General features: G+C 42.4%; 1 pseudogene; it reads left to right on the forward strand.

The window, feature by feature from the left end:
• Positions 1-12,827, forward strand: part of LOC135216233 (NFX1-type zinc finger-containing protein 1-like) — a 228,053-nt pseudogene that overhangs the window by 66,968 nt on the left and 148,258 nt on the right.

Genomic DNA, 12,827 nt, shown 5'->3' on the forward strand with positions numbered 1-12,827 from the left:
CGCAACCACGTCCCAGGAGAAAGGATGACCGTCTACCTGTGAAGAGATCTAGAAGGTCTCCCTCTCCCTCTCCTCGCTCGTCTATCTCTCCACTTTCTTCGCCTGCTAGAGTTCGTGCAACTCCCCAGCGGCTCTCTGGAGAACGTGAAGAGGATTTTGCTCGCTCGGCGCATGAAGCGGTATTACCCGCTCGTAAGCTTGCGGTGCGAGAGCTCGATACTTGCGTGAGCGCTTCGGTGCAAGTTCACGTTCCTGACGCTCGGTCGGAAGCCAAGCGAACGCCAGTGGCATCTAGGAGTGCACCAGCTGAAGCAGAGCGCGCACGATATGTTAAGCGCGCATTAGTAAATGTCATTCGCACGCCAGTGGACGCCAAGCGTGCGCCAGTGGACGCCAGCGGCGCGCGAGTGGACGCCAATCCCGCGCTAGTTGCAGCCAGGCGTGAGCCAGTGGACGCCAGGTATGCGCCAGTGGACGCCAGGTATGCGCCAGTGGACGCCAGGTATGCGCCAGTGGACGCCAGGTGTGCGCCAGCGGACGCTCGGGTGGACGAAGATGTGGAGTTTCGTCGCCTCCCACCTGTTTGTGATGAGACTTTGCAAGTTACTTCGGGTCTTAGAGATACGACCGGAGTTTCTTTTAATGAGTCAGCTTTACCTTCCACTTCACAGCAACGCGCCTCTTGGAAACTTAGACCAGATGGTCTTGGTCCAGCCTATTTGCCTCCAACTTCACCTGTGTCGGATGCAGAGGTTAGCGACGCTTCGGTTGAAGTGGATGATGATAAACCTTTGGCGGCAGTCTCTTCCGACTACCAGGTTTTGACCCGCCTTTTTCAATCAGAGTTTGGAGAGACGTTTCACCCGGAAGCTCCTCGCTCTCCTCCTTCACAACTTTCTTCTTCCAAGATCAACAAGGTCTCGGCATTCGTCAGAATGAAGAAGTCCCTTTCAACTAAGAGGGCTCTTCGTAAGGTCCATGACTGGGTGGAGAAAAGGAAGTCCCAGGGAAAGACTTCTTTTGCCCTGCCACCTTCGAGACTTAGTGGGAAGGCTGGCATTTGGTATGAGACGGGAGAAGACGTAGGTATTAGACTTCCCTCGTCAGCCCAAGGAGACTTCGCCAGCATTGTGGATGCCTCGAGGAGGTCTCACCTGTCCTCTTCGAAAGTTTCTTGGTCAACTACGGAAATGGACTACCACCTTAAAGGCCTCTTTCGGACGTTAGAGGTCTTCAACTTTCTAGATTGGTGTTTGGGAGTTCTGGATGCCAAGTCTAGGAGTTCCGACTCGATTAGTCTGGGGGGAGCTGTCCAGCGTAATGTCGTGTATGGACAAGGCCGTCAGAGATGGTTCGGAGGAGCTTACAGCTCACTTTTGCACAGGGCTCTTGAAGAAGAGATCCCTGTTTTGCAATTTTACAGCTAAATCTGTTTCTCCGTCACAGAAAGCAGACTTGCTCTTCGCTCCTTTTTCGGATCATCTCTTCCCCCAGGCTATGGTAAAAGACATTGCGACCAGTCTCCAGGAGAAGGCCACGCAAGATCTCCTCGCACAATCTTCAAGGAGACCTGCGGTTCCTTCGTCCTTGGGAGTTTCGATTCTCAAGAAATCGAAGCCCTTTCGAGGTAGTTCTTCCTCGAGACCAGCCCCTCGAGGAAGAGGCACGTCCAGAGGCAGAGCCACTGCGCTGGCCAAGAACAAGAAGTGAAGCAGAAGTCCTTCAGTCACCGGTTGGAGCCAGGCTTCAGCTTTTTGCGCAAGCCTGGGAAGAGAGAGGTGCGGACAAATGGTCCGTGGACATCTTAAAGAAGGGTTACCGGATCCCGTTCCTGAAACCACCCCCACTGTCTACGACACCCAGGGACATGTCTCCTTCCTATCGGGGAGAAAAGCAACAAGTGCTTTACGATCTGTTAGATCAGATGATCGTGAAACACGCCGTAGAACAGGTCTCCGACTTGAATTCCCCTGGATTTTACAACAGACTGTTCCTGGTGCCAAAGCAGTCGGGGGAATGGCGACCGGTACTCGATGTCAGCAACCTGAACCTCTTTGTCATCAAGCAGAGGTTCAAGATGGAGACACCTCAGTCAGTGATGGGAGCCTTGAGACCGGGGGATTGGATGGCTTCACTAGATCTCCAGGACGCGTATTTCCACGTCCCCATCCACCCCCAGTCCAGGAAATACCTGCGGTTTGTCCTGAAAGGAAAAGTGTTTCAATTCAGGGCTCTCTGCTTTGGACTCGCACTGCTCCCATGGTATTCACCCTACTGATGAAGAACATTGCGAGGTGGCTTCATCTTTCCAATGTCAGGATCTCTCTCTACCTGGACGACTGGCTCGTACGAGCCTCCTCGAAAGACCGGTGTCTGGAGGACCTTCACACGACTTTGGCGTTAACGAAGTCCCTGGGGCTTCTGGTGTATCTCGAAAAGTCACATCTGACCCCTTCTCAGTCTTTAGTCTATCTGGGGATTCAGATGGACTCAGTGGCTTTTCGGGCTTTTCCGTCCCAGGGGCGACAACTAGATTGCCTAAGCAAAGTGTCAACCTTTCTGGGGAAGGAATCATGCTCGGTGAGGGAATGGATGAGTCTGCTGGGGACCATTTCCTCACTGGAGAAGTTTGTTTCCCTAGGGAGGTTGCACCTCAGACCTCTTCAATTCTTCCTTGCCGACAATTGGAAGCACCAAAACACTTTGGATTCGATTCTGGTATTATCAGAAGAGGTAAAGGAACACCTAAGATGGTGGACCGACCCTTTGAAGCTCGCAGAGGGTCTTTCCCTCAAGCTTCAGAACCCCGACCTAGTGTTGTTTTCCGACGCGTCTTCCACGGGGTGGGGAGCAACACTGGGGGGGAAGGAAGTGTCAGGCACCTGGAGAGGGGAACAGGTGTCCTGGCACATAAACCTCAAGGAGCTGGCAGCAGTTCATCTGGCGCTCCAGTTCTTTCAGAACGAAGTCTCCGGCAATGTGGTACAGATCAACTCGGACAACACCACAGCCCTGGCATACCTCAAGAAACAGGGAGGAACCCACTCTCGATCCCTGTTCTTCCTTGCAAAGGAAATCCTGTTATGGGCGAAGGCACACGACGTCTCTATACTGACGAGATTCATATCAAGGGTAGAAAACGTCCGTGCAGATCTGCTCAGTCGACAAGGTCAACTTCTGCCGACGGAGTGGACTCTTCATCAGGAAATATGCCAGAGGTTGTGGAAGTTATGGGGATGTCCTCTCGTAGACATCTTCGCAACTTCCAGGACAACGAGAGACCCGCTGTACTGCTCTCCAGTTCTAGACCCAGGAGCAGTAGCAGTAGACGCCCTTCTTTGGGACTGGACGGGACTAGACGTATATGCCTTTCCCCCGTTCAAGGTCCTAGGGGAAGTGATAAGAAAATTCGCGGCATCAGAGGGAACGAGGATGACTCTCATCGCCCCCTTCTGGCCAGCGACCGACTGGTTCACAGAGGTCATGTCCTTTCTTGTAGACTTTCCGAGGACTCTGCCTCCAAGGATAGATCTACTCAAACAGCCCCACTTCGAGAGGTATCACAAAAACCTCCCCGCTCTGAGTCTGACTGCGTTCAGACTATCCAGAAGTTGGCCAGAGCGAGGGGTTTTTCAAGACCTGTGGCGAAAGCAATCGCAACGGCAAGAAGACCTTCTTCTATTGCCGTATACCAATCCAAGTGGGCTGTTTTCCGGAGCTGGTGCAGGAAGAAAGACATTTCCTCCACCTCTACCTCTGTGAGCCAGATCGCAGACTTCCTTCTCTACTTGAGAAATGAAGTTCGCTTAGCGGTACCTACGATAAAAGGCTACAGAAGTGTGCTTTCTGTAGTCTTTAGGCATAGAGGACTGGACTTAGCCAACAACAGAGACCTTCATGATCTTCTTAAGTCTTTCGAGACTTCGAAGGTACCTCAACCAAGAGTCCCTTCTTGGAATTTAGACATTGTTCTAAAGTTTTTGATGTCCAGTAATTTTGAACCGCTCAACTTAGCTTCGCTTAGAAACCTTACAAGGAAGACACTTTTTCTAACTGCTCTGGCGACGGCAAGAGAGTTAGTGAGATCCAGGCTATAAGCAAGCATGTTGGGTTTAAGAAACTCGGATGCGGTTTGTTCTTTAAGCCCTATGTTCTTAGCAAAGAACGAAAACCCGTCCAACCCTTGGCCCAAGACATTTGAAATCAAGGGTTTGACAGAGATCGTGGGTAATGAGCCAGAGAGAGTCCTGTGCCCTGTCAGGGCTCTCAAATTCTATTTAGACAGAACGAAGGACTGTAGAGGACCTTCGGGCAACTTGTGGTGCTCGGTTAAGAAGCCCGATCTTCCCATGTCAAAGAACGCGCTTTCTTTCTTCTTGAGAGACACCATTAAGGAAGCTCATTCCACATGTAGTGATAGTGACATGAAGCTTTTAAAAGTGAATGCCCACGAGGTGAGGGCTATTTCGACCTCGATAGCCTTTCACAGAAATATGGCACTCAGTGACATTTTGAGTGCCACATATTGGCGGAGCAACTCGGTGTTCGCTTCACACTACTGCGGGAGGTGAAAGCGACATACGAACATTGCTCGTCGCTTGGACCATACGTCGCTGCAGACACTGTTTTGGGGGCAGGAGGTAGCACTCATCCTTTCCTTTAGTGGTTAGATGAGCTTTTAATTGTGTGTTTTTTTTTTTGGTTGTGGGGTTGACCGCCCGAGGCGGATCTCCCTTCTTTAGTCTAGTTTAGTGTATACCTTTGGTAGACTAGGCCAGGTGGTTTTTTACTTCGTTGCCCTCAGTGTATGGTCAATGGTCTAGTCACATCGTGGTCACGCCCCCGTTGACAGATCATCTTGAGTGCACCAGCTATGTAGGTCTCTACCTCGCTGGCAACTCTTATAGCACAAGCAGACTTACGCGGCAGTAACCACGAAGTCAGCTATGCTAACAGGTAAGGAATCAAGATATCATTTATCTGCATATATATGTTTCCTAAAATCTTCTATTCTGTCTACTCCCACCACCAAAGGTGGGATTCAGCTATATATATATCTGACAGGTAAGTTTCATGAACAAAATGATATTGTAATGATACAATTAAGTTTGTTCATACTTACCTGGCAGATATATATAATTAAGTACCCACCCACCTCCCCTCAGGAGACAGTGGAAATAAAATTATGAATAGAAAATGGGAATGATTCCTGATACCCGCCTCCCAGCGGCGGGAATGGGTACTAACCACCTGACTCCCACTACGTGTGTCGTAAGTTTTTTAATTTCTGTCGGACTTCGGAAAATACAGCTATATATATATCTGCCAGGTAAGTATGAACAAACTTAATTGTATCATTACAATATCATTTTTTTTTTTTTTTTTTTTTTAATGGTTACTTAATAATTATTTGAAATGAGTACATGCAATATATTTAATTAAAAAAATTATGAATTAGATATCTTAAAATATAAAATAAATCAGACTGCTATTATAGAAGCCAACAAATACATATTTTCTAGAATTCTTCTTCTGTTTTAATATTACGTATATGTTTCATTATAGCAGCCAGTAACTCGGTATCTTCATTAGGTAAAGATAGAATAAAGAATAGAAATGAATGGTTATTATTCTGTTTGTTTGGTAGTTTCATTAGTTGAAGAGAGATAAGGAAAATTTATGGCTTACTGTGTGCTAGGAAAGTGATTGCTTGGCGATCATTCAGTACTCGTAAGTGCTGAATGTAAGCAAACGGTTGGAAGATTTTTTGTTTGTTTGTTTGTGTATTATAGTTAATGATTAATTAATAATTATTTGAAATGAGTACATACTGATTATTTGTACATTTTATTGGCATATTCTAGGTCCTAATATATGCAGTAAATATGGAGTTGAACATTACATGCAGTTGAATATTACTCAAGTATGTACAGTATTTTGCCTTTTTGGAGTATATTTCTTCCGTCAGATCGGCATCGTAACCCTAGAACATGTGTTTGTAAGCCTGGAAATATAATTTACTGGGTTGTCTTTGTAGGGTTGGAACGGATTAGGCATTTTACATGTAAAATGCGGTTCATATTGCTTCTCTACAGGATCAATTTGTCCACCACCCTAAACCTGTTATTACTACTCCTGGGAAGCTGTTCGACCGTTAGGGTTAAACACACACTAACAAAGGAGGAATAAAATTAGCAAGGGAGCAGTTTCAAGGGCAATTCCCTTCTACTACTACTACTAATAGGAGCAGGCAATGTGTTCTGCGATAGTTTTTAAGTACTTATGTATCATCAAGGATCATTGGCTAGGATGGATCAATCTTTAGTGATTACCCAGATGATAGTTTAAGGGATATTAGGTGTTTGAGTTAGTATTAGAATAGGTATGTAGTCTTTAGTGTTTTAACTATTGAAGTAGGCAGTTAGGTTATAGCCTAGGGTTTTTGGAGGGGTGAGATAACGAGGATATTTGCTTAATGCTGGTGGTTGTGGCCCCATCCCCTTTGATTACCAGGCCCCACTGTACTGGTGAGAAACTTCTTTGTTGCCATCACAGGGACCTCAGGTCTCTAGAAGACATTTGACTTGTTTAGCGCATGTGCCTTTGCGAGAAACATCATCTTGTGTCTCTTGCGTTGATGGAGAGGATAGATGAATTGGATAGTCGTCTTCAACATCCCCCTTTGAAAGGCAGGTATCGTGTCTTGACTCTGCCTTGAATGTCATAATGAATGTTGTCTCGAATGTGGTAATGAACGCTAAATTATTCAGCGTCTGTTGACAGTTTTGAATCCTTCATGATCCCCGGTGCCTTGGACTTTGTATTTGATGATCTAGATCAATCATTACTTTGTCCTATTGGTATGTTCCTGTACCTGCGGAAGAATGGACATCCTTCATTGGATATTGATAACACTTTTCCACTGCTGAAATGCCACTGTAGAAGTGTTTAAGGACACATCTTTCCCGGAGTCCTACGAGACTGTGTTCCAGCTTCGCCGTAAAGTAATTCCTAATATAAATGACCTCTGGGTTGTATAGTTAGGAAAAATACAGTATACTTTTTTTAAAAGTTTGATTTCATCATGTTCTGTCAGTTGTTAGAGAGGTCTGGAGATTTCCTCATAAATATTTTTTTTTTTGTTTTTTTTTTTTCGTTCACACAGGTGATCACCAGCAATTGCGACCAAGTGCCACAGTGTTTGAACTTGCAGCCAAATATGGTTTGGACACATCACTCTTTGAAAGAATGATTAAAAATGGACTTGCGTAAGTAGAGTACTCAATCAAGAAACTTGAGTTGGATATGAAAATGCTATTAAAAAATAAATTCAGAACAAACCCATTACAGTATATTGGCACTTCAACTTGAACAGACTTCAACTGAATGGAATTTGAACTTGACAGACTTCAACTGAATAGGATTTTTAACTTAAAGAGACTTCAACTAAATGAATTTTGTTAATTGTCTAAAATGTCCAAATCTGTAAAAATAAAACTCCATCTCAGTAATCACACCAGACAAAGAAGGTATATGCTGAAGTGAACATGACCTTTATTTGCCTTTCTGAACGAAGTGGCTTCTTTGTTTTTGGGTAATTGACACATCATGACTATCTCTGTACTAGTACATTGTCCAGCTCGCATTTATTGCTTGTTTGTAAGATTCCTGAATAAACCTACATTTTATACTATCGAGTAACTTACCAAGTAATTACTATTAGGGGTAACTCTCAAAGTTTACATAATCATTGATGATTGCCAATCTTAAACAGACGTCCTCTCCAGTGTGGCTTTATCTGCTTCTATGGTGTCTTGTCTCCCTCTGATGTTTTGTCATCCAATGATGTTTGCCTTGTTTATCCTATTTGTCATATGAATTAAACTTGTCACTACAATATTGTTTGATTATACATATGATTAATCCTGCTCTTGCACACAATATTTTTTTTTTTTGTAAGAGTAGTCTGCTGTGTAATGTCACGGCTGGGGTTGTGACATCATGCCTAGTTCTTATGACAACATAGTTTTGATCGATTGATTGACTGCTTCTCTAGAGAAGTGTGATCCGTCTTCTTTTAGTCATCATTATCTTCACCTTCTATCAGTGCTCTCCCTCGTCCACAAGCTGGAATTTGTTTCGTGTTGATTCCTCTTCAAGAACCTGCAACTCAGAGCTGCTTTGCATGATTCCCTTGTATTCGCTGAGTTGGAGAAGTAACCAGTGTCACCAATGTAGGCAGCCCTATGTTAGCAATGTTATCGGTTAGCGTCATTTTGGTTTTAGAGTGCTTGTTCAATATATTCATGACTGGGTTTTACCCTCCATAGGGTTTATAGTACCTATGTCTGGTTGTCAGTGGCTTAACTAAGTGCCAATACTGCCTCATAAAATGCAAAGAATGAATGTGCATCTTTGTCTTGGCTCTTTTAATAAGTTATCCTTTACTTCGCTGTATCCAATAATACTTCATGTAGTCTTATTACTATTGTATCATAAAATATGCAAGCAAACCTATCATGTTTTGGTCTGGAAAAATCAGCTGATCAGATTATTAGGTTCCAAAATCTCAGGGTGACCATAGTAGTTTGTTGTGGCCACTAATTGATAGGATCTTTCTCTCTTCATGTCTGGAGTCAGTCCAGTATGGCTTTCGAGTGAGATCATTCTTGCAGGGCAGCAGCTCAAGATGTAAGGCTACTTCGGAAGATCTTTGTCAGCCATAAGTTATCTGCTGGGATTGGTGTCATAGAAGTGATTTCTCTCCACAGTTTCTGTTTGGAGATAATGATCTGGATCTTTCTTGAACAGAGGGAATTCTTTATGTTTATGCTGAAAGATGTGGACATCATTTCACCCTGGCCAGCTTCACTGGAGGTCGTGCATCAATTGTCTTACAGGGAACTGACTTTGGAAAGTTTTCCTTCTGGCCTAGGCCTCAGAAAGAGTTGGAGAGCTCTATGGTCAAGATTATGATGTAAACACACATGGAAGTGGTGTCAGTAGCTTTCAAATTTGTCCCAGAATTCATTGCTAAGACCCAAATTCCCTCGATTCACGATGACAGATTTGCCTCCTTTTCCATTCCGTTTGGTATTGACGACCTTCAAGGGTGACTGCTTTGCCCTGTCAGATCATTGCATTGTTATCTAAAGGAATCGTCACCTGGAGCCTAGGTGTCATACTTTTTGTTAACATGAACCTGATTATATATTATATATTAGTTTAATCAGTTATTTCATTTTTATCGTTATTGTTATTTTCTGCCTTGTCGAAATATGGTGGATGTCGTATGGCCAGCATATGATTGATTTTAGGATGGTGTCTATTCATGTATGTGTGATTTGATGTCATAGAAGACAAGATGGCGGTGGCATCTGGTGAATGTAAACAATAACAGGGGCAGGAGGAGACATGTGCAAGGGTTGTTTGGTTGGTAGGAGAGAGCTCTTTGTCGGATTGGAGTTTTTGGATTGTAAGTCTTGTTGTGGTGGTGTTCAAAGGTGTAAGCTGGAGTATACTGTGTTCGGAGAATGTGAACAGGTGCGTAGATTGCACAATTGTGTTTGAAAGGAAAGTTTAGGCTAGGAAAATATTCAAACTGGTAGCAGTGTGTGGTTGATCAAAGATGGTTGGATCCGACAGTGAACAAAGGGAGACTAGATGGAGAGGGGAATGTCCGAGATTTAGCGGGACACAAGAAGAGTATAAAGGATGGAGAGGTAAAGTCGAAGGTTGACTATTGTTGTTTGGAGAAGATACAAAATACCTGGCTATAGAGATAAGAATGAGCTTAAAAGGGAAAGTCCAAGAACTAGCGGAAGAATTAGATAATCCTAGCCAAACTAGATGAAGCCGAGTGTGACAGAGCAATGGAGAAAGGCATGGTTGAAGGGGAAGTCAAGGTTTTTCATGTGTTGGAGCAGGCAAATCTCACGGAAAATGACAAACAAATGGTATTAGCAGTTTGGGTCAAGGAAAGTTGGAGTAAGAAACAGTGTTGCAAACAATGAAAAGACTATTTCAGGGATTAGGGAATAAAGAGGAACAGGAATGGTGGGGGACAGAAGGCAGTGCGAGTTCTGGGAGAGGGAGGGAAAACCGGAGATATCAGGGAAGATGGAACAGAGGTAGGGGTGGAAGAAATCCTATAAACAAAAAAAGGGAAAGTAACATTATGTGCAATATGCAGCTTGGAATGGCATTGGGCTAGGGGTTGTCCTCAGAATTTTCATAATAGGAAGAAAACTGAAACAAAACAAGAAGAAAATAAGCAGAAAACAAACTGGGCTAGAAGAAGTTTATGTTGGAGAAGCTAATAAAATAGAGGAAGACTCGTGGGAAGTGGTTGATGCAATTTTAGAGTGTAAATCGACAGTTTGTGGGAATTGTGACTAGCACACATTGTCATGGATTTGAGTCAGGAAGAGTTGATGAGACTGAAGGAAACTAGGACAGTATAATAAAGTATTTAATTTGGTGAGACATAAGTTAAAAGGAGTAATGGAAATACCAGTGGTATTAAAAAACACAGTTTTATTTGAAGACATTCTGCAGGGTGATATACCATGGCTAATAGGTAAGCAAACCATGAGCCAAATGGGTATGCCCATAAATTTGAAAGAAATTGTGTCAAAATAGAAGTACTAGGAAGAATGAAGGTAAAGTTAAGAGAAGACAAACAGGGTTATTTAAGAGGACCTATAAGGTGGAGGAAGGTAGAAGAATTATTGCTGGAGGGTTGGAAGGGAAAGAGTCTGAGAGAAATTAGGAGCACAAAGAAGAAATTACATTTACAGTTACGTCACAGAAGTGGAGATAAAATATGGGAGCTAACAGAGGAAGCGCAAGGGAATGATGGGTTAATAGAGAAAGAAAAGGAGGAAATAATCAAGTTACTAATGAACCTGATAGGAAATTGGGAGGGATGTAAAAGATACAAAAGAAATCCAGGTAAACCAGTAGTGGGATTTTCTTGGAGAAAAATATTCAATGAAGCTGTAGCAATGGATGTGGAAGATAGAAGAGAGAAAGGTCTTGGTAATGGTGGATATTGCAAACAGGTACAGGTACTCCTTATTTAACGACGTACTGGTTTTACAACAACTCGAGTTATGACGACAACATGAAGAGAGAGAGAGAGAGAGAGAAAAAAAAAAAAACATTGCCAGTGGTGGCCACATAAAAATAAAAACATTGCCAGTGTGGCCAAGATAAAGGCTTTTCAGTGCCAATAATCTAGCCTAGCCTAGGTTTTGAAAACCTTAAAATCTATGGCTAAAACAATAAATAAGGCTTTAATATGTTTTGTAAAGAAAAGCTGTACAGTTGACCTCTCTAATTTTGCATTCTATGGACTTGGGAACTCCCCTGGTTGCCTTGAGTCGGCCACCATTAGTTTGTTGCGTGGTCCCAGTCCCCTGGTTGGCTTTTTTCAGCCAACATTAGTTCATTGCGCGGTTGAATGGATGGTGCCTTGTTTGTGTACAGTTTCAAGATGGCAAAAATTATGCCATATCTCCTTTGGTTTAGTGAGAAAATTTCTTAGTAATGAAAAGAAAATGTGTAAAGTCAAGTATGTCTTTTGTTTTAACTTGATATTATGACAAATTTTTTAGTTAATTTAATCAAAACAATGAGACAATTGGCATGCACAATTTCCTTATTCTTAGTGTTCTTGAAAGATTGACTGTATTACAGTTTTATAATTTTTTTTATACAACTGTATTTACATACGTATTAGATATGTCACCCGTGAGATCAGATGATACTAGAGGTAAGAAGTGCAAGCATAAATCTTTATCAATGCGAGAAAATGCTTATCACATTAGCGAATAGTTTAGTGTTCACTTTCCTCAATAGATGGTGTTGTGCTTTGTTTACGTTTTGACGGCGACATTCCAATGTCCCATGATCGCCGAAATTCTTTTTTTTTTTTCTTTTTCTTTTTCTTTTTTTCTTCTTCTTCTTCTCGTTTCATTACCCTTTACAATAAAAATACATGACGAAGTAACTAATAGCGATAATTATGAAATACGAAACTTAGAATATAAAAGTCGCTGCTAAATAATGTGCAGATTCTGAGAAAAGCTTAGCACTGTATTGACTTCGTACGTATTGTATTGACTTACTAGTAGGTGAACTCGGTAATGTAGGATAAATGTGTTAAATAAAGTACACTATTTTAAAGAAAATTATACATTATGAAGTTATAAAGTGATGAAGTTGAAATATATGAGTAATAAAATTATGAAAAGCATTGTCAGAACTTAGCCAAGTAGTAGGCTATGTCAGAAACTAGCTGTGTATAATATATGACCCAAGTAGTAGGCTATGTCAGAAACTAGCTGTGTATAATATATGACTGAAAATTGATGCTGTTAGTCGAAATAAAGAGAACAACGCATTTAACGACAAATTCGTTCAACGATGTAACCTGTATTGTCAGGCTTTTTGGATAAAAGATAAGAAACCAGAAACTATAATAAAGACACTTTTTGATGGTTGGTTTGCTTTATTTGGAGTGCCTTCCAAAATATTGTCTTAAAATTGGGGAGAATTTCAAAATAAAAAAGAAAAAAGAATGCCAAAAATATGGAATATTCAAGTACTAGCCAAAGCATCAGAATCTCCATGGAGCAACTGATTACAGGCAGTCCCCGGGTTACGACGGGGGTTCCGTTCTTAAGACGCATCGTAACCCGAAAATCGTCGTAAGCCGGAACGACGTTGTTGAAAATATGTCCACAGGGAAAATTTCACTAATTTGCAATTTTTCTTGGGGCCGTATCTAAAATTATCACTAATTTACTTTTTGTTCATGAAAC

The sequence above is a fragment of the Macrobrachium nipponense genome, chromosome 11 (genome assembly GCF_015104395.2).
Source record: "Macrobrachium nipponense isolate FS-2020 chromosome 11, ASM1510439v2, whole genome shotgun sequence".
Classification (NCBI taxonomy): domain Eukaryota; kingdom Metazoa; phylum Arthropoda; class Malacostraca; order Decapoda; family Palaemonidae; genus Macrobrachium; species Macrobrachium nipponense.